Source organism: Cyprinodon tularosa, unplaced genomic scaffold (assembly GCF_016077235.1).
Source record: "Cyprinodon tularosa strain WSP-4 unplaced genomic scaffold, ASM1607723v1 ctg635, whole genome shotgun sequence".
Lineage (NCBI taxonomy): Eukaryota > Metazoa > Chordata > Actinopteri > Cyprinodontiformes > Cyprinodontidae > Cyprinodon > Cyprinodon tularosa.
The window spans coordinates 264,990-290,180 of record NW_024039380.1 but is presented as its reverse complement, the minus strand read 5'-3'; the positions used below and the strand labels follow the sequence as shown (position 1 = coordinate 290,180).

Here is a 25,191-nt window from a genome sequence, read left to right as displayed (position 1 = left end):
CATCTTCATCAGCAATCAGTGTTACATAATGTGCTGATTCTAAACCTTCAGCTCAGGGATGTTTAAAGGTGCACTATCGATTTACAGCAAATTTACCTTTCATTTGTTTACTGTATTATTGTCCTGAACAATGAGTAATATATGAAATTATATTAAAACAAACTAATTGAAGGACAGTTTTACTCAAACTGAAACTCTTATGTAGGTTTTCGTCTTGCATAAAAATATTTTTTCTTAACAACCATTTAATGGGGTTGGAGTATTTTCAGAATGAAAATATACTTTCATCAGTGGCAGTTTCTGGTATGTATGACATGGACCCACACAGCTCTTAATAACGGATATTAATACTGATAGAGAGGCAAAGATGAATGTCCTAAATGAGAGTTTTTATATATTTTAAAACACAGAAGTTAAAGAATTTAACAGTAAATGCTTCACTGATGGTTAAAATGCTCACTGGTCAAAAGGGCACAAAAGCGCATCAAGTGTCTGAGGAAAGTCCTCCCCACCTTCTACAGAAGCACCGTAGAGAGCATTCTGACCAGCTGTCTCACTGTGTGCTGTGGAGGCTGCAGCGCCTCAGACTGGAAGAAGGTGAGAATAGCAGAGAGGATCATGGGGGCTCCTCTTCCCTCGATAAAAGAAACATTTAATCCCAGCGCTGCGTGTCCCGAGCCAGTGACATCATCAATGACCCCTCACCCCCCCAACATGGACTTTTCTCCCTGCTGCCCTCTGGGAAGAGGCCTCACAGCATTCGATGCAGGACCAGCAGGTTCTGCAACAGCTTCTTCCCCACCTCCATTAGACTGATGAATGTTGCATAAAACGAAGGAAAAAAAAACGGAATGTTGGAAAAACTGTAAATCATATCTCTGTCTTTACATTTGATCACCATGTTTACATTTTATCACTGCTGCACTTTAAGAGACGGGAATATCTGAAGAGCAAGTACTGAAAAAAATTTCTTTTTGTTTACACGCTGTGTGTACAAAATCACAATAAAGTTTAAGTCTAAAAAATTAACCATTTTTGAAGGAAAATCTATGTAGTTTATTCCTAAGTGGAATGAAGGGCAGTAAAATGAATTCATATAAGAAGAAACATTTTTACACTAATGTTCAAATGTTTGGAAAGCTCTGATAAATAAGTGAATAAAAGTGATTTTAGGATCTCAGCAGTCGACTAAGATTCAAGAACTTTCTGTCCCACGTGTCAGTACTGAGCTGGGTAAAAAGGCCTTTGCTTACTCTGCTCCCTTTACAGGGAATTTGCTGCAAAATAACTTGAACCTTAGTAAATTGGTTCCTTTGAATACTTTTAAGCTGAGAATGAGATGTTTTGAGTTGGATAGTGCATATTTGGCTTTTATGCGTGTGTCTTTGTACGTATGTAATTATGTGATGTAATTTTGATGCCTATCTTGGCCAGGTCTCCCTTGCAAAAGAGATTTTTAATCTCAATGGGTATTACCTGGTTAAATAAAGGATAAATAAAAATAAAATAAAATCAACTTTATATCAGTTACTGATATGTTCTGGGTTTTAAATAACTTGAGTTTGTTAGAATGAATAAAATTCAGATTAAGGTTTTTCTGAATTAATCGCCTCCTTCAGCTAAATGTTTTGATTTTCATTAATCATAAAGTCTATCTTCATTCCTCAGCCACAACAGAAAAATGTAAAGAAGTAAAATTGTAAACTTTTTTGATTGATTTAGAACTTATAGCAGAATTGATACTGTTGACACTATTTATAGTGCTGTGAATATTTTTCTTTTCTGTCAAAATATTACCGGTATTGCCAGTCTGTATCCTACCCCTCTTCCCCCTTACAGTGCAGCAACGATGCAGATTCCAACACATAGACAGGTTAGTAATGACAGCTCCCTTGGATTTATATGCATGTTTTTGTTATTAGATTCATTTCTAGCCATAAAAAAACTAAATCTTGATCCTCATCAGGAAGCTCAGGTTAAGTAATGAAGAGAATTAATTTGTAGAACCAAATCTGAAAAAGAAAGTAAAAAATTTAAATATGAAAAAGAGTCTCAAGAAAACAGCCACGATTAAAGTTATTCAAATCTTTTTTTTTTTTTTTTTTTTTTTGTTATCTAGTGGTTTTTAATTTCTGCATTGGATTCTTTTTCATTCTTCACTTACAAAATGCATTACTTTACTTGCAGCAATAATGGAGCAAAATTGACTCCATATAGTAATATAGGAAGTCTGATTTGCGGCCATGTTTTTGGACACTTTTTTTTTTCTTTTTTTCTTTTTATTGCAAAAAAGAACATACAAGAAAAATAAGAATAATATAGAACATTATTAATTACAAACAGATACAACATCAAAGGGCTTTATAAAACAGAGCAATTTTACGATGTCAAAATCAAATCTGTGCTCAAGGGTTGCAAATCTTTAAGGGCAGTTATGATTTTAATGGCTTTAGCATTTGAACTGAATTCTAAGGATTCTATATAGATATTAATAGAAGATAATAAAATCTGGAAATTAGGTTTTTGTTGTTTTTTGGACACACTGAGCCCTGCCTTGTGTTAAAACTTTTAAATTCTAATTTCTAACTTCTAAATCCTGGTTGGGGGTGGGATAGTACGTGGTATCAACATAACATCTGATGTGGTGCCAAAGAATGAGAGAAAAGCAAAATCTGTATGTATTTTTTTTTAATTAAGGTTTTCTGGTTTCCTTGCAAGTTACAACAGATTCACCTCATGTTGTGTTTTAGGTAAATAACATTGGTTTAAAAACAGAACAAAAAAATCCACCGAAAAACAGGAAAAGCAGCTAAAGTCAAAAAAGGAAACGTTTTGATTATGACTTCTTTAATATGTTTAACTTTTGAAATAAGTCAGTAAATGAGATTAAGACTTAAAGGATAATCTTGTATGTTTAAATATTTTTTTGTCTTCTTTATGTTATGTAAGAGATAAATATATTGTTCTGATGTCCTGCAGAGTAAATTGACTATTGTGCAGGTTTAAAACTTATACTTTGAACTAAATATTTGTTTTTAAAATTCATTGTTGCAAATGTTGGTTCCTATTTGTTAGTAAGGAAAGATGACTTTTAAAATGCACCTTCAAACTGAAACTCACTCCATTAGTTAGCCCTAATGACTTCCCTGGAAAATTATACAGAATACATTTCCTGCTTCACACAGGGAAGAAAATAGCTGCACTGAGATTTAATTCCCAATTTCATTTACAAGCGCTGTTTTAAGGAAGTTGTTAATCAGCTAAAACGGTTAGAAACTACAGAGCAGCAGCAGGGAGGCACTTTGGGACACCTAACCTTTAATGTAATAGAAACCAAATTAAAGGAACAGATCAGTTTTCTAGGTATTTGCTGGAATAAATCACCTCTTTCCAGCACTAAGTGCTCGCAGCCAGGTTGATGGTGGGGTCGTATCATGGCATGGGGTGGTATCGATACCCTACAAAGCTAATCCAACTTTTCATTTTGGTAGCTGAAAACACATTGGTACAATTCATGAATTGAATCTACTGTGGAACCAACTACCAGTTTTAGCCCGTGAGGCAGACATCGTGTATACTTTGATGAATAGGCTTAGAAAGGTTCCTTTGTCAAACGTTTACAGGTTATCCTGACCTATCTCTACAGTTATGCTGCTATAGGCTTAGACTGCTGGAGGACATGGTGACCACTTGTTCATCATTCTGCTTCATTTAATGTCTATACTTTATGTTGTCTACTTGTTTTTCTCCACAAAGTAGTTTTTTTCTGTTTTGGTTGTGTTTGGCTGTGACACCATCCTGTAGGGAGTCAGCAGAGCTTCTGCCATTAACAACTCCCATATAAATGATAGAGTTGGGATTTTATGCAGGTGTAGATTCTCAGTCATCCAGGTCATAGTCATTTCAAAAAAGAATCCACTGGCCTTTGTTACCAAGTTTTCAAGATGTTTCGCTTCCCATCCAGGAAGCTTTTTCAATTCAAAATGTCAGAATTAGTTAGCATTGAGAGTTAGCATTGAGGGGCATAGATCAGTATCAGGTATCGCAGACTAACAAAGAACCCAAAACAACCTCAATTCAATGCTATTTCTGACATTTTGAATTGAAAAAGCTTCCTGGATGGGAAGTGAAACGTGTTCAAAACGTGGAAACAAAGTCCAGTGGATTGTTTTTTAACTTTTTTGGAATGATAGAGTTGGGACTGATTTTCAGACTTAAGTCCTGTTTCTCTCTTAGTAATAACTATGGGCTTAGCTTTTACTGTGACTAACTAGAGGTGCTCTCTTTAACCCCTTTTACATGAAAAGTGGCACAGAGGTCATCTGCTTAAGTGTTTGTTTCCTAGACAGAGGCGTCTGTCGAGCCACTGCATGCATGCTCTGTGTAAGAAACTGCCAAATTGTCAATGAAACAATGCAAGTGTAAAGTGCTGATCCAGGAGGAGCAAATCCTGCAAAGTCAATGAATGGATGCAGTCAGCTGGTGTTCCATAGATAGAAATCTCTTAACCTCTTACACCCTCAGGCGGTATAAATAAATTTCTGCCTGACAAAAACACACAAAAGTAAATCACTTATAGCCTCACAGCTATTAGATTTAAGAAGAAACTTTTGGTACGTCTGTAAAGGTAAGATGTCATAGAATGGTTTTCTGGTGTCAGCACCATTGTAGCTTTGACCCTGCCTGAAATATTAGGGACAAAATACAAAATATTTTGCATTTTTTGAACCTCGCCAAAATTTTCTTTGAAATAAACATTGCAAAACACTACCAAAATATTATTTATAGCACAAAAAAGTAGTACAGACTTTTAAATCTAAATGTTGTGTAAAAATATACCAAATTTGGACTCAATCAGATGAATCATATTTATTTTAGAATGGTATTAGTGAGAAATTTCTTAGGCGGAGAGGCCATTTTGGCACATTTATCCAAAAATGTCACCAAACTGTGCCAAATGTGTTTTTTACATCAATATTGGGGGTTTGTTAAAATTACGAGGTCACGTAGCAGCTGGACCCACCGGTGGGTCCGTAGGGTTCTAGGGGTTAACTAATCTAATTGCATGATTTGACTAAATCATGTCAATAAAGTGTCATCATATGACATATGTTTAGAATAGGCACTAAACGTTTAAGCAGAATTGAAGTCAGTAGTGATTTCCGGGTATCTTTGGGAAATATCTTTCCGCTCCTCGTAAAGTATGATACAGTCTCACTGTATAATAATCTTTAATTTATACAATTATGTTCAAGAAGAAAATAAAATCTCTGCAGACATTCTTTAGCAGAGATGCCCAGAGATGCCCAGACTTCCCGATCCACACAAGCCTCCAGCTGCTCTGGGGGGACCATGAGGCGACACCAGGCAAGCTCAGAGATATAGTCCCTCCAGCGTGTCTTGGGCCTACCACCAGGCCTCCTCCTATTGGGACATGCCTGGAACACCTCCTGAGGGAGGTGAGCAAGAGGCATCCGGAACGGATGCTTAAGTCTCCTCAGCTGGCTCCTTTAGATCAGACTGGGCTCCTGAGCGGACTGGGTGGTGGTCGAGGCGGGGTGCCTCCACGGCCCGGTCCGCATGCGCAGCTTCTGGACATGGAGCGTAATTTTACCTAAAATAATATATTTAACAAATGTCAGAGGTTTAAAAATAAAAATAAGAAATCAAACAAGGCTGTTATTTTAAATTGTTTACACGTGCATGGAGGCATGCACTCAGTGGAGGGATCTCATGCCAATGCCGCCCTAAGGCAAAGCCGCCCTGGGCGTCTGCCCATATAGCCCATACCAGAAACCGCTACTGATGACGTATTTGTTCAGCTTATAAATACTTTAACACTAATAAACGTTCCTTCAGAGAAAAAAAAAATTATATGAAGCTAAAACCTACATTTTTAAGCATAAATGAATTGCAGAAAAATATTTCTAGCATTTCTGTCTTTTGCTTTTTGAAATTCTGTTAGTTTTTTTGCAGCATTAATTTAATCATTAAAATGATAATAATTATTGCTGTTATTATTAACATAAGTCACTTTCATATAGCCTAAATATGTCCATATTTTTTCTAAATGTTTTAAATGTATTTATTACTTTTTTTCAATACAAAACTTTATTTAAAAGTTGCTTATTACAAAACATATCACAAGCTATAGAACAGTATCTCCAAAATATCAAAAATTTGCATTTTTTTTTTTTTTTTCAAACAACTTTATTTGTTTCTGCAAAGAACAATACAGAGCAACCACATTGCACTATAGGAATTCACGACAACCATTATTTACAGACATTTTCAACAAGTGTAAATTCACATTTTTACCAGTCAAGTAAATGAACTCGTTTTGTGCAAAACAAGAAACAATAAGGAAAAAAAAAAAACTAAGATCTTACATTTATTAAACAAAAATTAACGCTAAGGGGAAACAGCACTCTAAATAATATTGAAAAGGACAAAGGCTTTTCGAGTTTTTAAATATGTTCAGCCAAATATGTTTTGGATATTGAAGGGTGAAGACGTCACAGGGTGGGGTTTCCGTACAGCTGACGGGGTGACGTCATCGGCAGGGTTTTCCTCCTCGCGGGGCGGCAGTGAGCTCAGAGATTATAGCCCCAGATTAGCGCTGCTGTGCCGGAGCGCAGGAAGCCCGGAGACCGCCTCAAACCGCCAGCAAACCCCGCAGCAGAGGCCCCGTCCTCCGAGGAGCTCAGACCCGCTGCTGGTGGATAAAGGAGCGGAGGAGGAGCCGCTCCTCAGCCTCTGCGGAGGAACACATCCGCCGCTGGAGGGGTAAGTGCTGCTGCAGACATGACAAGCATTTAAATCCTATCTCAGTGTTAGAACTGCGCAGATAAACTGGGTGGAAATGTGGATGTTAGTCAAAATCGTCTGAAAGATAAACAGAGCAGAGGAGGAATGTGTTCATGTGGACCGTTAGATGCAGGGAGGATTCAGCAGCAGAGCAGCTGGATGTCTGACAGCAATCCTCTCAGATTCTATATCTGTATCCAGTTAAACACCTCCACCGTTTCAAATCACCATATGGTCATTTTTCAGTGATCAGAAAAACAAACCCATTAAAATAATAACAAGGCATATTGTTAATTCAGTTAAATTCAGTTTATTTCTATAGCGCCAATTCACAACACATCATCTCAAGGCACTTTACAGTTCACCAGATCCTACAGTCCAATTGATTCAGTTTTCTATCTAAGGAAAACCAGCTGATTGCATCGACTCATTGACTCTTCAGCAATCCCTCACACTAAGCATGCTTGTAGTGACAGTGGAGAGGAAAGATCCCTTTTAACAGGAAGAAACCTCCAGCAGAACCAGGCTCAGTGTGAGCGGCCATCTGCTGAGGCTGACTAGGGTTCAAACAGACAGAAGCAGACATAGAAAATGAAGCATAGATACAAAAGGCAACTGCAAAAGGCGCCCCTTCCAGGAAACACACAGCCAGTCAGACAAGCTCCAAGCCAGCTCCCATGTCAGAGGATGAAGAGAGCACATCCAGTTAGTCACAGTCAGAGAAACAGGACTACACTGGAAAACAGGCCGACCTCCAACATCTATAAACAAAGGTGTTGATGGCAGCAGCACAGCTGATGTTTCTCTCCAGGATGGAGTCACAGCCAAACAGGAACAGACTATGAGAAAAAGCAGAGAGAGCAGAACGTTAGAGATTGAACTAACAGATTCTGCAGAGTGGGAGAATAGAGATAGAATGAAGCAGAATGATGAAATGGGGGTCCCTATGTCCTCCAGCAGCCAAAGCCTATAGCAGCATAACTATAGAGATAGCTCATGATAACCTGAGCCACTCTAACTAGAAGCTTTATCAAAAATGAAAGTTTTAAGCCTAGCCTTGTTATTGTTATAATGTTATTATAATAAAATATTGAATCCTCCAACTCCCCATTTAGGATGAAACTGGATATTAGATATATGAATAAGACTAGATATACGAAGCTGATGTTAAGTATAAGGCCAGATTTTGGGACCATGTAGCAGAGGTGTCAAGTAACGAAGTACAAATACTTCACTCTAGGTATCTATTTTTTAGTCCAGGGGTCTTCAACGTTTTCAAAGCCAAGGACCCCCAAACTGATTGTGAGATGGAGCGGGGACCCCCTAATTATATATATTGTATGAAATTGTGTTACATCAAACTGGTCCTACAGTCACTCTATTACAGATGGAGTAATGTAACTAAAGTAATCCCTCCCTGGGATTATTAAAGTATTTCTGATTCTGATTCCTGGTTGATGGGACAGGTGTTGTGAATGAAATGGTGTCCAGCTTGAAAGAGCTCCTGTGTGTCGCTGAATGTGAGCATTGATGACTGAAAGACATCTTCTGCCTCCATTTATCTGTTTACTACAGTCTGTTCAATTCATGTTAATGTGGATTTAAAGACATTTTAATTAGTGCAAAAAATTGCAGGAGGGAATATGAAAAAAAGTAATCAACCAAGACTTTCGGGATCCCCATGCCGTACCTCCGCGGACCCCCTAGTTGTTGCGGACCCCCTGTTGAAGACCTCTGCTTTACTCCATTACGTATTTTTCTTCCTACTTCAAAATTCTCTTCGTTACATTTTCACACAAGGATCTGAAGTTTCTATTCCTTACATTTTTAAAACAAACGTTACTCGTTACTCTTGGCTTCGGTTTAATGTTTCTAAATCTTTATTTCCCGTCATGTCCTCCATCCAATGCAGATCATTGGCTCCCCCCAAATCTAGTGAAAACTAGTGTGATTGGATGAGTCATATAACGCAAACACTCATTGGTTAGCTAAAGAAATCATCAGAAGCAAGCAGGTGTTCTTCAAACTGCTAACGTGAATTGTCTATGCCATGCTACAATGTGGGATTCAGAAAAAGATGTTGAAATGTCTGAAAGGTCGGACACAGGCGAGAGCGTATCGGCAGACGGAGACCAACAAGACCTCCCTCATCCATGGCCCTATCTCAGAGAATCTTTAGAAATAGTCGAAAAATTGAGCTTTCAGTTCATATAGTAGCATCTGGCTGTTTTTATATTTTAAGTAGTTTTTTGAGCACATACTTTTTCACTTATACTTGAGTAAAGAGGTCAAGTTGATACTTAAGTGTTTTTTTTAACTGCAGTATACGTGTGACACCACTGCCATGTGGGAGTTGGTGACGTTTCTCCAGAATCATATAACCTGGAGGAAAAGTTTCACAAACACTGCAGCTGAGAAACAAGAACTGTTTCCTGCGCTTTGTGGGTTTTCTAGATAACATCTGATAACACCTGATGAGGGGTTGTAATGGCTTGTTATCTCTGTGGTGTTTGCTTTGTGAGCAGCAGCTGCAAAGAAGCATCAGCTGGGATTCAGTGGATGAAGACAGTCTTCATGCCTCTTGATGTGTTTGGCTTTTTGACGTAAAGAATGAGATTATGAGTAAACATTTCACAGCGTTTTTTTCCTCTTCACCGGTATCCTTTATTACCTGCCTGAAAACTAACAAATCTATCATCTGGGCAAAGTGAATAAGAACAGGAGATCCAATAGAGGTAACAAACGTATTCTCTTTTTTTTTAATGTGGCACAAAGTTCCTCCATGGCAAAATTAGATATTTTCTCAGAACTCAAAGTCTTCTTTTTTTCAACCGTCCTCCTTCGCACAGACATGCTGATTAAAGTTATAGAGGACAATCTTTTATTTCCGGGTGGATCATCTAAATAAGTGGTCCTCCTAATTGTCAATCATTCTGATAATATGTTTACGTAAGGCCGTCCTACGTGCTCGTCCTGTTAGCTAACTTTTTCTGCGCATGCGCGCTTTCAGGCGCATATCTGTGGTGAGCTACGGTTTCAGACAGTCATTGAAGCTGAGCTTTCTCATTCTTAAGAGAAAAAGTTTTTGAGAAGAAAAGAAAGGCCTCAGAAGAGGCAGGTATATCCCAGAATGCTTTGCGCAGAGCGCTGTCCTAGCAAAGCATTATGAGATTTGCTGTTACATCGGCTCACTGTTCCTAAACGACAGTGGTGACTAATTACAAAGATGGCGCAGGCACCGCGCTCTGGTAGAGGAGTTATGTGACCAACAGGGACCAAAAAGCAGTGATCATCTGTTCGAACGGTCAGTTAACTGAGTTTGCTATAAGGTCCAATATATAGGCCCCGCTCTATATATTGATTGAGGGATTTAGGGGTTAGGGCAGACATTCGGGCACAGTAAGCTTGTATGAGCTATCAGAAAAGCAACTTTTAAACAGAGCCTGTACAAGGAGAAATGTACGGAAGAGGATTAGGGCCACTGGAAAAAAAAAATTTTTAATTTTATTTCAGTATAGTATGGGGAAAAAAGTCAGAATTCTGACTTTAATCTCAGAATTCTGACTTTAATCTCAGAATTCTGACTTTTTTTTATTGTAGAATTCTGATAAAAAGTCAGAATTCTGACTTTAATCTCAAAATTCTGACTTTAATCTCAGAATTCTGACTTTTTTTTATTGTAGAATTCTGATAAAAAGTCAGAATTCTGAGAAAAAAGTCAGAATTCTAAGAAAAAAGTCAGAATTCTAAGAAAAAAGTCAGAATTCTGAGATTAAAGTCAGACTTCTAAGAAAAAAGTCAGAATTCTAAGAAAAAAGTCAGAATTCTGAGATTAAAGTCAGACTTCTAAGAAAAAAGTCAGAATTCTAAGAAAAAAGTCAGAATTCTAAGAAAAAAGTCAGAATTCTGAGATTAAAGTCAGACTTCTAAGAAAAAAGTCAGAATTCTAAGAAAAAAGTCAGAATTCTGAGAAAAAGGTCAGAATTCTAAGAAAAAAGTCAGAATTCTGAGATTAAAGTCAGACTTCTAAGAAAAAAGTCAGAATTCTAAGAAAAAAGTCAGAATTCTGAGAAAAAGGTCAGAATTCTAAGAAAAAAGTCAGAATTCTGAGATTAAAGTCAGAATTCTAAGAAAAAAGTCAGAATTCTGAGAAAAAGGTCAGAATTCTAAGAAAAAAGTCAGAATTCTGAGATTAAAGTCAGAATTCTTAAGAAAAAAGTCAGAATTCAATCAAATTTAAAAATCAGTAAACTCTTTTTTTTTTTTCCAGTGGCCCTAATCCTCTTCCGTAGAAATGGTTAAAATGGTTTAAAAAGTGATTTAGTGGGGGGGGAAAAAAGTATTTAACTATCCTTCCCAGTTAAATAAACGGAGATCGATGGATTTCACTCTGTCACCACTTTATTTTACATCTTTGCAAAGAGAGAAAAGTTCATCATAAGGCCGTTACAGCACAGTAATCAGACCTGCTCTGATCTAGACAGAGTTTGCCTCCCCTACTTATAATGAGAAAAAAAAAACTGTGAAGGTTGTGTCAGAGTCAAAACAAATAAAACACACTTGGGTTAAACAATAACAATTCTCGAGAAATAATTTGGCTTGTTATGGGATAAGTATTCCTTGTATGCAAAACACTTCTCACATTTTGCGGCCTTGCAGGTGAAACAGACTGAGTAAAAACATTTTTAACTGGATGAATAGCATAAATGAATATATGAGACAATTTTCCGACCACAGTGGAGAGGGCAGGTCTTTTAAAAAATGTGCGTAAAACCTCCACAATATCTTTAATGCACAAAAGCAGTGGTGTGTCAAGTTATCTTTAAGAAGAACTAGTTCTAAACCTGGTCCAGCAGGGTTAAACCAAACTTAATTTGTTGATAGAACTAAGTTTAAAGTAGAAACAGGAACTAGTTCTAGTTCATTTATTTCAACTCTCTACTCTCCTGTCTACCTTTCTTGGAAAAAATGTGTTCCTCAAAAAGTTACTTTCTGCAATCGTGAATTGTCTATGCCGTGCTACAATGTCGGATTCAGAAAAAGATGTTGAAATGTCTGAAAGGTCGGACACAGGCGAGAGCGTATCCAGAGATGGAGACAGAGACCAACAAGACCTCCCTCATCCTTTTTTCCCAATAGTCGAAAAATTGAGCTTTCATTTCAAATAGTGGCATCTGGCTGTATTTTTAAAGATTACTTTATACTTTTATACTTTAAATAGTTTTTGGAGCACACTTTTACACACTCACTTTTACTTGAGTAAAGAGGTCAGTTTGATACCTGAACTTTTACCAGAGTGTTTTTAAACTGCAGTATCTATACTTCTACTTAAGTAACGTGTACTTTCGACACCACTGTATGTAGATAACTAAGTGCCTGTCTGGGTTGCTTAGCACATGCCTACATATTATATTACATGCCTGTGTACCTTGGTATATTTGTATGTAGCTTGGCTCATAGTTTATGTCTACATAGCGTGATACATCTCTATAGAGCTTAATATATTTGTACATAGCTAAGTGCTTGACTGAGTGTTTAAGTATATCTCTACATAGCTTGGTTTATGTCTACGTCGCTATAGAAATGTGTAACATAGCTTAGTACTAGAGATGTGTCCAGCAACACCGATGCACAGGCGCGTGTGTCTAGCTCTAACAGCAAAACCCTGTGTCGGTGCGCGTATCGTTTCAAGAAAGTCACGTGACCGATACAGGAGCTGTTTCTAACTGACTGACGCACTAAACTGTGTTTATAAGCGCATCTGTCAACGCAACACATCTGCCCAAAAAAATTCTGATGTTTTGCGATTTATCATCAAATTAATCAAGAAAACATGGATCAGCCTCAGGAGAAAAGAAAGGTTTTAGGGTGCCGAGTGGGACCCTTCCTATCTCATATTTCAATTTATTTTCTTGGTTTGTCATCCTGTTCCTCTCAGTTATCCCTCAACTTATCCGGATTCATATTGACCCTGTCGTTCTTCCTGTAGTTATTAACTTAAAATTATCTTAAATAAATAAATAAATCCCAGTCCCACATGCTCGCTTAAATGTTTTCGTCAGTTCGTCAAAAATATCAAACATATTTTCAATTTAAAATAAAATATGATATATACGTTAAAGCATATGATTTTAATATAGGTCATCAAATCAGTGTCAGTTTAGTCTGAGTCTGCATGTAGTGTTTTTAATGTCCAGCAGGTGTTGATATTCAGTGACACGAGTATCAATACAGTTTGCCAATGAGTCGAAACGCTTCATGACGCCTCATGAACCCATCATTACTTAGTACTTGTCTGGGTAGCATAATACATGTGTACATAGCTGTTTATAAGCTGCCTGTTTATATGTAGCCATAACGACGATGGAAAAATGCGTGGCATTCCGATTTCCGAGTCCAAACTGATCGCGCCATAAAAGCGTCTGACTCAGACATGCCTCCGTAGTGAGTCAAGAGTTGTAATTAAAAGTGTAGGTAGCTGTGGTTAAAAGCTTCTTAACATTTTATCACCTATTAGTCAGTGTTGTGCAATTGAATGTGTTTATGTTGGTATTTAATCAAATAACGATCAGACTGCCCTGTTGTTCTATAAACTACAAATAGTTGTGTGTTAGGACTAAAAGATTATATTGTGATTTAAGCTCAAATCATGGTCAAACAGATAACTCTACAATCATATAGAATAAATTGACAGTTTTCAATTAAAACATAAGACTCTATTTACAGAAACAGACTAACTTCATGTCAAGCATACAGTATTTAAGTTACAAACTTATAAGTCAGCTAGTGAAACCCAACTAAACTAAATGGCTACTGGGAAGTTGAGGGAAGTGGCGGCCTACACTGCAAAAACGATCTAGAAATGAGCAAAAATGTCTTAAATTAAGTGTATTTACCCTTAATTTGAGTAGGTAAATAAGATAATTTGCCAATGGAATGAGTATTTTAACTCTTGAAATAAGATAGTTAGATAATATGCCCTTGAAATTAGACAAAGCAATTGTTTTTTCTCTTTTTTAATGCAATTTGTCTTGTTCCATTGGCAAAGTGTCTCACTTACCTCCTCAATTCAAGAAAAAATGCACTTATTGCAAGAAAAAATGACCTATTTAGATTTTAATTTTTTGCAGTGTAGTGGTTAGGGCATAAAGCTTGGAATCCAGAGGTTCTGAGTTCGAGCCCCACTCCCACAGACTGCCACTCTGGGTCCCTGAGCAAGACCCTTAACCCCACACTGGGCGCCGCACAGTGGCAGCCCACTGCTCCCCACGGGGATGGGTTAAATACAGAGACTTAATTTCATTTCTCTATAATTGTGACAGTGTAATGACAAGAAAAAAGCTGGAACATAGAAGGATGAGGCAAATGAAAATGGTTGATTACCAATATTATAAAGCAATGATATCAGCATGGATTTTATGTTAAAGAACAAAAGTGTATCTTGAAGGATTTGCATTTTAGACAAATTTAGAGTGATTGGAATGTGTTCAGACTGATACAAAATGAAGCAGTATTTGGTAAACTTATATTTTACTGAATGATTTGCCTAATTGGAAATCCAGAATTTTAGATAATAGATGCCTAAAATCTGATTATTTCTCAGGGAATATTTAAACAAAACCTTTATTTACACTATGGGCACTTTATGTGGAGGGCCACGGATGTGGAGGGTTATATATTTAAGGATAAAGTATTTTCTGAGCTGTTTCTGCTGGAAGGTGAGCCTGAACATGCTACAAGTCTAAAGGATATGAAGGTGAGCCTCCTTTGTCCTCCGTTTGTCTGAGACATTTCCCCTTCCTGCTCTGATGGAGCATTACCTCATCCAGTGCGGGTTCAGGTTCAGGTTCCCCTCACATGATGGGCTTCAGGTTACAGCACAAAGCTGGGAATTGACTCATGCTTCAGTCGGTGAAGGAAATGGGGGTTTGAGGAAGCTCAGAGGTTTGCTCTCAGCCACCGAAGGGCCCGCAGGCAAGGCATTAAACATTCAACAGCTCAGCAGTGCGGCTCCTGAAGGCTCCTCTAATTATAGAAGCTACCCAGCCCGATTCACTCCGCAGCACTCCGGACTCTCCCTGTACGGTCCCTGTGTTTGTGTGTGGGAGCGAGGCGTTAATGAGAAACGGTGGGAAACCGAGAGGACTCGAGCTCTCCGTTTGTGACCCATCTGCCTCCCACTGCATCAACTGTTTCACTTCATTTCTACACTAAATACCAGAGGTGGAAAGAGTACTAAAAAATTGTAATTAAGTAAAAGTATCTTTACTTTGCCTAAATTCTACTCAGAGTAAAAGTAATATTACCCATCTCAAAATTTACTCAAGTAAAAGTTCAAAATTACTTCATTTAAAATGTAATTTGAGTAAAAGTTACTTAGTTACTTTAAATTATTTAATGCAAAAAAGGATGAGTCATGAATCGAATTGAGCACAAGGTGTTTTAATCGATTTCAAGGCATATTTCAGTGGACATCCTCACCTGCAAAAGATCACCTGGGCTAAAGAACCTACTTCCTCACAGCACAAGGACAGCCACAACCTGAACCATAAAGTGCAAACTATTTTCAATCCTACAGTCCAACTGACACCATGATAACTAACTTACCGCCACATTTTTACGTAAATTGGATGTTGATGTTTTAAAAGCCGAAAGCTCCGTTTTGCTGGGCAGGAAATTGTTGCTCTGCATTATCACATTGTTCCCTTTTGTGCATTTGAAAACAAATAATCCTTCCAAATATGGCCGAGGGTTTTTCTGGCTTTCGTCTCCAGAATATGTTTCCTCTTCAAGCCTTTCCTCATCCATACTCCCTAAGTTGTTATTAGCAACTGCCATCTTCCGAAGCGCAGCTCTGGATTATGAGACAATACAAAGGGTAAATGCAAGGCAGGGCCACATTTAATGTTTTCACCATCAGTATTTTTTTTTTTTTTTACTCAGTAACGTGAGGTGGCTTTAAATGTAGCAAAGTAAAACTACTTAGGTTAAAATTTACTCGAGAAAAAGTAAAAATTACATATTTCAAGAACTACTCATAAAAAGTTCTCAATTACAGTAACTTGAGTAAATGTAATTCATTACTTTCCACCCCTGTTAAATACTCAGATCTGTGTCTTTTTTCCTTTTTACTCAGGCTTTAACCTTTAATCATAAGTCATTTCTTATGATTTTCCATTTTTATTAATCACATGATAATAATAATAATTAAACTTTATTGATCTCACATTGGAGAAATTTACCTCTGCATTTATCCCATCCCTTTGGGGAGCAGTGGGCTGCCATTGCGCGGCGCCCGGGGAGCAGTGTGGGGTTAAGGGTCTTTGCTCAGGGACCCAGAGTGGCAGGCTGTGGGAGTGGGGCTCAAACTCAGAACCTCAGGATTCCAAGCTCTATGCCTTAACCTCCAGGCCGCCACTCCCCGAAAATCACAATTATTTATCCCACTTTATTATTAAATTATATAAATAAAAAAACGTTTTTTTTTGTCTCGTGAATTTTTGACTACACAATATAATATCAATCTTCCAGTTCCTAGTATCAATAAAAAACAAAACAATGAGGAAAATGGGCTACCTCTGCACCACCACTCTGGCAGATGGCGCTGTGCGGCGCAGCATTATATCTGAAGGTGAAACACTCACAGTGGAAGACGTGGACTGACTCAAACCCCAAACATCATGGATACCAAAATAACTAAACGATCAATATCTTTAGATGAACATAAACAATAATTTCTTTTTATCTATATATTTAATGTGATATATGGGAAAAATATTGCAATATATAGTAATATTGCAATATCGCGATAATATCATGTTGTGACCCAAGTATCGTGACACGTATCGTATCGCAACACCCATGCTAATACTCACCCCCAATAATTGACATGAATTGCTGGGTAAATCAGCCAAATTTGATTTTTACCTCTGTATTTTGTAATTATTTCCCACATTTGTCATCATTGCAAAATGAAGAGCATATAACCTATCGCTTATGCAGAGACATGCACATTTGTGGCCTGCTGGAGGTCGTTTTGCAGTAACCTGACTCCGCCAGATGGATTTGCTCCGCATATCCATCTGGAAACCTTCCGTTGAAGTAATTTTGGGAAGGGGAGAAAATACTGGTTAGCTGATTGGCCTATGTTGGTGATAGACGGGCCAAATAAACCAATCAGATCAACGAAGCATATGACGTACTAACAGCCAGGCTACTCTTGCCGAAACCAGTCGGGAGAAGAGCAAAAACATATTTTCCTCATAGAAAAGCCTCCAGAGCAGTGTTTTGCTCTTCTTTCAGTGAAGAAATACTCTGTAGTTCCCATAAAACTTGCTCGATAGCCACACTAACAGACTGATTAGTGAGTGAAACCTTGAAAGTTCGCGAGATCAGGATGGTCTCACGAAGCTAATTTTGCAGGGCTCTGGCGATGCTCCTCCTGTTCCTCCTTGCCCTCCTACGGCAAGTGTCCTGGCGCCTCCAGCCTCAGGAACTACACTGACAGACACAGCAACTATTCTTGCCACAGCTCCCATTGATGTGCCGCCCTGGAGGAGCTGCACTACCTGGGTCTCTTTTGTGGGTTGTAGAGTCAGTCTCATGCTACCACTAGTGTAAAAGCACCACCAACATTCAAAAGGGACCTAAACATCAGCCAAAAAGCATAGAAGTGGTCTGTGGTGCCCACCTGCAGAACTGCTCCTTTATTGAGTGCTTCTTTCTAATTGCCAATAATTTCCACCTGTTAATTGCTTCCTAAGTGATTTCACAGAAGTTTGATTTAATTTGTTATATTGTGTTGTTTACATGTTCTGTTTATTTTTTTGAACAGTGTATCTTAGCTTTTGTGTTCAATTCAATTTCTATATTGCCAATTCACAACACATGTCATCTCAAGGCACTTTCCAGTTCACCAGATCATCCAGTCAAATTGATTCAAAGTTTTCTATCTAAGGAAAACCAGTTGATTGCATCGACTCATTGACTCTTCAGCAATCCCTCACACTAAGCATGCTTGTAGCGACAGTGGAGAGGAAAAATTCCCTTTGAACAGGAATAAACCTCCAGTAGAATCAGGCTCAGTGTGAGCGGCCATCTGCTGAGGCCGACCGGGGTTCAAGGAGACAGAAGCAGACATTTTCTTTTTTTTTTTTTGTGCCATAAAAGATGGAGGACATGAAATCATTTTTAGGACTGTAAGCATCTAGAGAAAGCTTGTTCTATTCAAAGTTCAGGAGGTGATATGAAAACGGACCACAGCGTTGTTCTGTTCCAATATAAAGCTCCACAGCTTCATAGCTTCAAAGGGTTAAAAACATCTAATCTTTTGCAAATCACCCTGGCTGCAGTTCAGGAAGCCCAAAATTAAACATGATCAGCGTTTTAATAAATATTTGGAGAGCGTTCTGACACATGCTTTATCCAGAGGGTGTTTCTTCCATGAAAATAGCCTGAAGGCCTCTGCCTGGACTTGGTTGCAGTCATTTCCAGTGAATTTCCCTTCCGTAATCACTGATAGTGATGTAACAGCAGAGTGCTGTGCATACTTCTTTTTTCTGTTTACACTAACTGATCTGCTCTAACATTTTCAGTTTTCAAATTGTTTCCAGGTTGGATTTAATCAACGACTAAAAGAATGAAACTAAAATGCAAGAAATTTTTTCAACCCCGTGACTTTTGAAAGCAAAGTAGAGATGATTCTGATTCATCTGGTTCTACGGTTGATTCATTTAAGGATTTATGACTGATGGGTCCCTTGGAAATGAGGAGAGAATGAACCCTGCTGCAACCTTATGAAAGACCAACAAAAATGAGTTGATTATAATGAAGTGGGAGGAAGAACAAAGATTTACATTCTTTCACTCTGATAAATAAAATCCAGTGAAACCAGGCGCCTTCAGCAGGCACCTAACCAGCTTCCCTTTGTGGGATTTTAACAGATTCTTAATGCAGCATCATGAGGTCCGAGACATGTTGGAGAGGAAGTTCTGGTTCAGTTTAGAGCAGGTTCAGGGTCTAGAACTGTCTCCCAGAGCTCTATTTAATCCATTATCTGAACCGAGAGAGAGGATGGACCAACTGCACTCCCTTTAAAGCAGAGGTCACAGATTACCAGACTTGGATCCGGACTCACCTGCTGGCTAATCCAGACTCAACCTGTTAAAAACGCATCAATTACTGCATGTTGTCTGACGACAGTGTCTAAACATCACTTGCGTTGCTTCTCCTGTTAATATGGTAAAGCCATCCGGAGCCTCCGGGACCAGGCGACATGTGATACAAATTAGCCAATGAGCTGCCAGTGTGGGTCACTGTGGCGAACCAGTTTTAGACAAATCAGGCAAACCTGTGGCATGCCGGGTGATGAGAAATAGAAAGCAGAGAAAGCATGGACCGCTGGAAGAAGAGCGGTTAACTAGTGGGGGAAAAAAAGGGAAATGGCGTGCTCAAAGACAACCCTGCACATTTAGCGGATGTTTGGCTCAACCTGCTGCTGTGAAGCAGGATTCTCCACCATGAACAGAATCAACAATAAACAAGGATTCAGGCTCAAAATGAGCACCTTGACAGATGCTTGAGAATGGCTTAGTCTCCATTCAAACCCAGGTTTAAAGCCTTGCAGGGCAGCCTAAAGCCCACTGCCAACATTAAGACAGAAAAAAGAAAGAAAAATAACAAACGCTCAGTTCAGGTGTTTGATAAAAGATGGTAATCAGGAAATTGTCTATATACCAAAATGGTGTTCTCTACTTGAAAAAACGATTTAGATTTTAAAATGGGAAAAAAAATTCATTTTAAAATATCTTTTTATTTAAAAGTTCAATAACATGGTCACATAAAAACCTTTTATTTCAGTGTTAAATGCTTTTTAAAGTAACGGATTGTAATTAAAAATGTCTCCGGTCCTTTACTGCTCCAGAGAGACAGGCTGAACAGAAGAGCATTAATCACGGAAGCAGCCGGGATGACCATGTGATTCTGAAGCAGCTGCAAAGATTAACAGCTCAGGTGGGAGAATCTGTCCACAGGACAGCTAACTCTGCTAAAATATGAAGTGAATATTTTACACATTATTATTGCAAGCAAAGAACAAGCTTTGTAAATGGAAATAAAAAAAAATCTGGAATCCAGCAATGAAACTTTGAAAAACCTCTTAATTAAGAAAGTTTAGCTTCGCTTATTTTTTCAATGATTTATTTTTAATGTTTTATCTTTCATATTAAATTTTTTTCATTTAATTTTTTTAACGTACCCATTTTCAAACTGTTTTTTTTTTCTCTTCATTTCAAGGTCAATACAGAAACCTGCTGTTAACCAATATATAACTTGTTCCTGGTGTCCGTGCTGACCGATAGAAATTCATTTTCTCTCCACATTCCAGAGGAAATCCTGCCTCCACGAGTGAATAGAATGTGATTTGTAAAAAGCAATTTAAAAAAACGGAATTCATAAAACTAAATCTAAAAGAGGGTAAAATCTGCTAACAATGAAAATGAAATTATAAAAACAACATTTGCAAATATAAAAATGGAGTAAATTGATTGGACAACTCCCAAAACCTTTTTTTATTTTAGTTTAATTTTGGGCAAAATTAAACCCATACTAATCTGACTTTTATGAAATAAGAACAAGAAGAAAGTCACTGTTTAAAGAAAGCAATAAAAATGCCAACTAGAAGACGGCTAGTAAAATATACCGCTGAAAGCCAAACTGAACTTTTTGGGTTTCAATGTGAAAACACATCATCCCTACAGGGAATCAAGGTGGAGGCAGCTTTGTACCAGTCAGAGCAAGAACTGGAAAAAAAATGCAACCGTTTCAGGTTCTACTTATAATACTAAGTTACTTACTAACACATGTTTTTTCATGTTAACATAACAGGACAAAAAACAATTAAGTAGATACCAAAACTGTTGCATTATTTCTTTTTCAGTGCAGTACTTTAGAAGATCATAGACTGTTCTGGTCGGTGCATCATGGAGGTGATTTGGCTCTTTTGTTCCTACTGGATCATGGTGAATAGAAACCTTTAAAATATTATAAGAAATTAAAGGCTGCTGCTGGGTTTAAACTGAACCACTCAATCTGCACAGAGATAGATCTCTGCTTTCCCAGAACTGTTTAAAAAATGAACAGAATAAGCAGACTTTTCTTTTTATCTGGTCGTTCATTAAACCAGTTATTACCTCCCTGCTGGACGGTTCCTGACAACACAATAATGGCTGCTTTTATGCCCCGTAAGAACTGCATGTGAAACCATAAATTACCCATAATAACGAGTCAGCAGTCTTCGTCGGCTGCATGCAGATACAGTCAGAACCCCCCTAAAGGGGGCTGAACAGATGTGTTGGTTTTGCGTGTTTTTCCCAAGAAACCAGCATGTTCAGACGTATTGCTGTGCAATTGGCAGCAGCTTTAGTTAAAAGGATACTTCTAAAGTAATTTAGCAAGTTTCTACATAGTTTTATCTAATAAAATGCTGCTGGCGACTCCTGGGAACTTAAATCGCTCTAATCCTACACCAGACCAGCACACTGCAAAAAATCTAAATCTAGATAAGTCATTTTTTTCTTAAAATAAGTGCATTTGTTCTTGAATTGAGGAGGTAAAAGAGACATTTTGCCAATGAAACAAGACAATTTACACTTAAAATAAGAAAACACTATTGCATTGTCTTATTTCAAGTACATATTATCTAATTATCTTATTTTAAGAGTAAAATTACTCATTCCATTGGCAAACTTTCTCATTTACCTACTCAAATCAAGGGTGAATACACTTATTTAAGGAATTTTTCACTTATTTTTAGATCGTTTTTGCAGTGCAGACCCACACTTTTTGGAAAAGGAGAAAGTTTATCCTGAAAAATAAAAACACATGTTTTTTTCCATTTAGTTCTTTTTGATTCTTTTGCCCCGTTGAACCAAAGAAAATCAGCCTCTACATCTTTGCAGAAATTTCTGGTTCCAAATGATATTTCATTAGCCTCGTGAGACCATCCTGATCTCGCGAGCTTTCAAGGTTTCACTCGCAGATCAGTCTGGAGACTCTCCGTTGAAGAAAATTTGGAGCCATTCACCAAACGAACGTCCAATCAGCGTTGGCTTTGAGGCGGGTTGAGGTGTGACGCAACGAGAAGCGCGACAGTTCATTCTAAAGAACATGGCGGCTTCAGCCGATGAAACTAGCGTTAGCGTGGCTATCGAGCAAGTTTTATCGGAATTACAGAGTATTTCTTCACTGAAAGAAGAGCAAAACGCTGCTCTGGAGCTTTTCTCAGAGGAAAAGATGTTTTTGCTCTTCTCCCGACTGGTTTCGGCAAGAGTTTGATCTATCAATTGGCTCCTCTTTGTCGTCGCTCTGTTAGTACGTCATATGCTTCGTTGATCTGATTGGTTTATTTGGCCCGTCTATCACCAACATAGGCCAATCAGCTAACCAGTATTTTCGCCCCTTCCCAAAATTACTTCAACGGAAGGTTTCCAGATAGATATGCGTAGAAAATCCATCTGGCGGAGTCAGGTTAATATTTCATTGCATGTAGTGCAGAAAGGTGTCTTTTTTTTGTTTAAGCCAGGGCATACAATGTACAAATGTTTGCCCCTTTCGGGCCTACTTTCCAGTCATGCGAAAATTTTTCGATTGGGGTCGACTTTCAGCCAGATCGTATGTCATGTAGTGTACAGGGGGTAACGAGGGGCGATCAGCCTCTCATGGCCACCTCCCGATTAGGAATCGTTAGGAGAAAATCAAACATGTTTGAAATTCAGTCGGCCGTTGTGGGCAAATCCCTCAATGTTCATGCTCAAACAACGATTCTTCTTCTTTTTCCTCTTAGATGAAAACACAGAAGGATGGCGGGGATGCAATGAGTGAAATGGAGTTCTTTCTGTAAAACTGACAGACTTTTAGCAACGTTTGCTCAGCCATGTCTTTGTCCAAATACGTCGCCTTTTCTTTTTAGAGCTTTCAGCACAAAATTGCACAAATTGCCAAGGCAGCCGATTCACTATAATGAGCTTCATATTCCTCGAAACCATGCAGTTTCGTTGTACAGTGTAAACTGTAGCTGCGTGCAACGATTGAAAAAAATCGCACAGTGTATGCCCGGCTATACAGTGAACTTTCATCTGTAAAAGAATAGTGCAAGGGATTCATTAATACAAATAAAGATAATAATTAGACACTGTCTGTATTTTGAAAACATCAGTTGGATCTTTTTTTTTTCTTATTTCGCTTTATGTTAATGTGCTGTTACACTGGAAAAACAATCTAGAAATAAGAAAAAATGTCTTAAATTAAGTGTATTTATCCTCATTTTCAGCAGGTAAATGAGATGGAATGATTATTTTTACTCTTAAAATAAAATAATTAGATAATATGCACTTGAAATGAGACAATGCAATTGTGTTTTCTTATTTTAAGTGTAAATTGTCTTGTTCCATTGGCAAAATGTCTCACTTACCTCCTCAATCCGAGAATAAATGCTCTTAGTTTAGGAAAAAAATGACTTATCTAGATTTCAACTTTTCCAGTGTAAAGGAAATCAGTCATGCTTGTTTTGAACTGAGCCAAAATGAAAATACTTTTCCTAATATTGTTTCCTTATAGCTCAGAGGAATGGAGCCACAGTGGTGCTCAGAGTTTATGCAGGCTGTTTGTCTGCAAATGAGCAAAACAGCAAAAATGTACGCTGGTGTGAGCTTGGTTCACTGTGAGGTTCTAACATTTAACTGTAGTGAATGTGGATCAAACCTGAAATTCCAACCTGTGGGAATAATGAGCCTCTTCAGCTTCAGAGGACCAGTACTCTTTGTGTTTCTGGGTAATTTTCTACTTGAACAGACCTGGTTTTAATGAGCAGGCCTCTGGAGAACTTAATGATACTCTGGGAAGATAATGCTGTGTTTGGGAAGGCAAAACTTAGATCCAGGAATGACCTCAACCTGGAATTGGATTAACTAAATGTTGGGTTGCGATCCAGTATTAGCAGCATAGGCAGGTAAAAGGCGTAAAATATTAGACAGAACATGGTGACTAATGTAGATAAACTTGCCTGAGTATTGTTTATCTCACTTCATATTTTATCCGTGGCAGCCATATTGGATTTTAAAGGTGTCTCGTCTTGAAAATGTCCTTTTTATGTTATATCTTTTGTGTTGGTGTTTGGCTTCAGTTAAAACCTACCGTACAATCGGGAATCTGAGAGTGGCCTGTTTTCTTAAGCCACTTGCTCGCTGAAAATAGCGCGTTAGCGCATGTTTTTTTTAACAGGAGTCGACACGCTAACAGTCGCCGTTTGTTTCCCTTCCCGTTGGCAAAAAAAGCTGGTTTAACCCCTGCTGGAAAGCTGTGTGACCTCTGCCCTCCCTCAGCTGCGTGTCTGGTGACGTCATCACACTGTGTTAGCATTGATGATGTCACCGCTGTGACAGGAAAGTAAACAATGTAGAGAAACATTGAAGGAAGCCAGGGTGTAGTCAGTGTGCTTTATTGTTTTGCTCTATTATCTCTCTGAATCCCTCTCACAAGAGCTGCTCCATGTTTATCGAATGTAAAGAGAGTTGTTTCAGCTTGTTAGATCAGTAGGGAAGGGATTCGAAACCGGTTCTTGTTCAGAACTGGTTCTGTGTGTCCCAATTAAATGGCACCGTTTTGCAGCTCACTTAACGGTTCTCTTAACGGTTACAGGCAGCACCAGAGCCTAGCGCTGGAGAGCACGACTTACGTCACGTAAGTTACGTCACGTTTTTGACGCAAGTTACGCACACTGCGTTCAGTAAGCAAGTACGATGTGACTAGGCGTAAGTCAAGAAAAACAATACCAAAAAAATGGCATCCAATCGGGTAAGTTTGGCTTCATTTTAAGGAAGAGAAAGATGGAAACGAGACGCTTTGCAATCATTGCAATCACTGCAAAGTGGCAATAACATGGCGTACATTTTAGCGAATGCCGTGTTTTTGATGCTTCCGGACAGAAGCTAAAGTTACAACCAGCATGGAAGGAAACTCTTAAGCACTGACTGTGCTTAATGTGGTTCCTTGTAAATCAGACGCCATTTCTCGAAACAAACCCATTTCCTACCTCTCTTTGGAGTTATTAGACACGCTACGAAGTTGCTCCGCAGTTCAGGGAGCGAGAGAAAGGTGACGCTCGTTTATTTAAATCAGGGGGAGATGAGTTTATTTCCCGAAATTGTACAGTATTGCTTTTTCATTAAGTGGATGCCTTCTCCATTAGATTTGGATGACTGTGACGAGACGGGTAGCCTGGCTGGATCAGAGGCTGGGAGCTCCCGTTCACTGCCTTCTGTTTTCGCCGAGGAAGGCAGAAAGAGAATGTTCCAGGCGAAGGTAAATGAATGTCACAGTGCACTTACC

At 38.4% G+C, this 25,191-nt stretch overlaps 1 protein-coding gene across 1 annotated transcript in view; it reads left to right on the top strand.

Moving 5' to 3' along the window:
* Positions 1-6,546: 6,546 nt before the first annotated feature.
* The window catches only part of rnf19b (ring finger protein 19B), a 67,594-nt gene continuing 48,949 nt past the window's right edge, over positions 6,547-25,191 (top strand). Inside the window, exon 1 of the mRNA XM_038308363.1 lies at positions 6,547-6,786. The gene's annotated coding sequence lies outside the window, so the exon portion shown is untranslated. The remainder of the gene's footprint in view (positions 6,787-25,191) is intronic.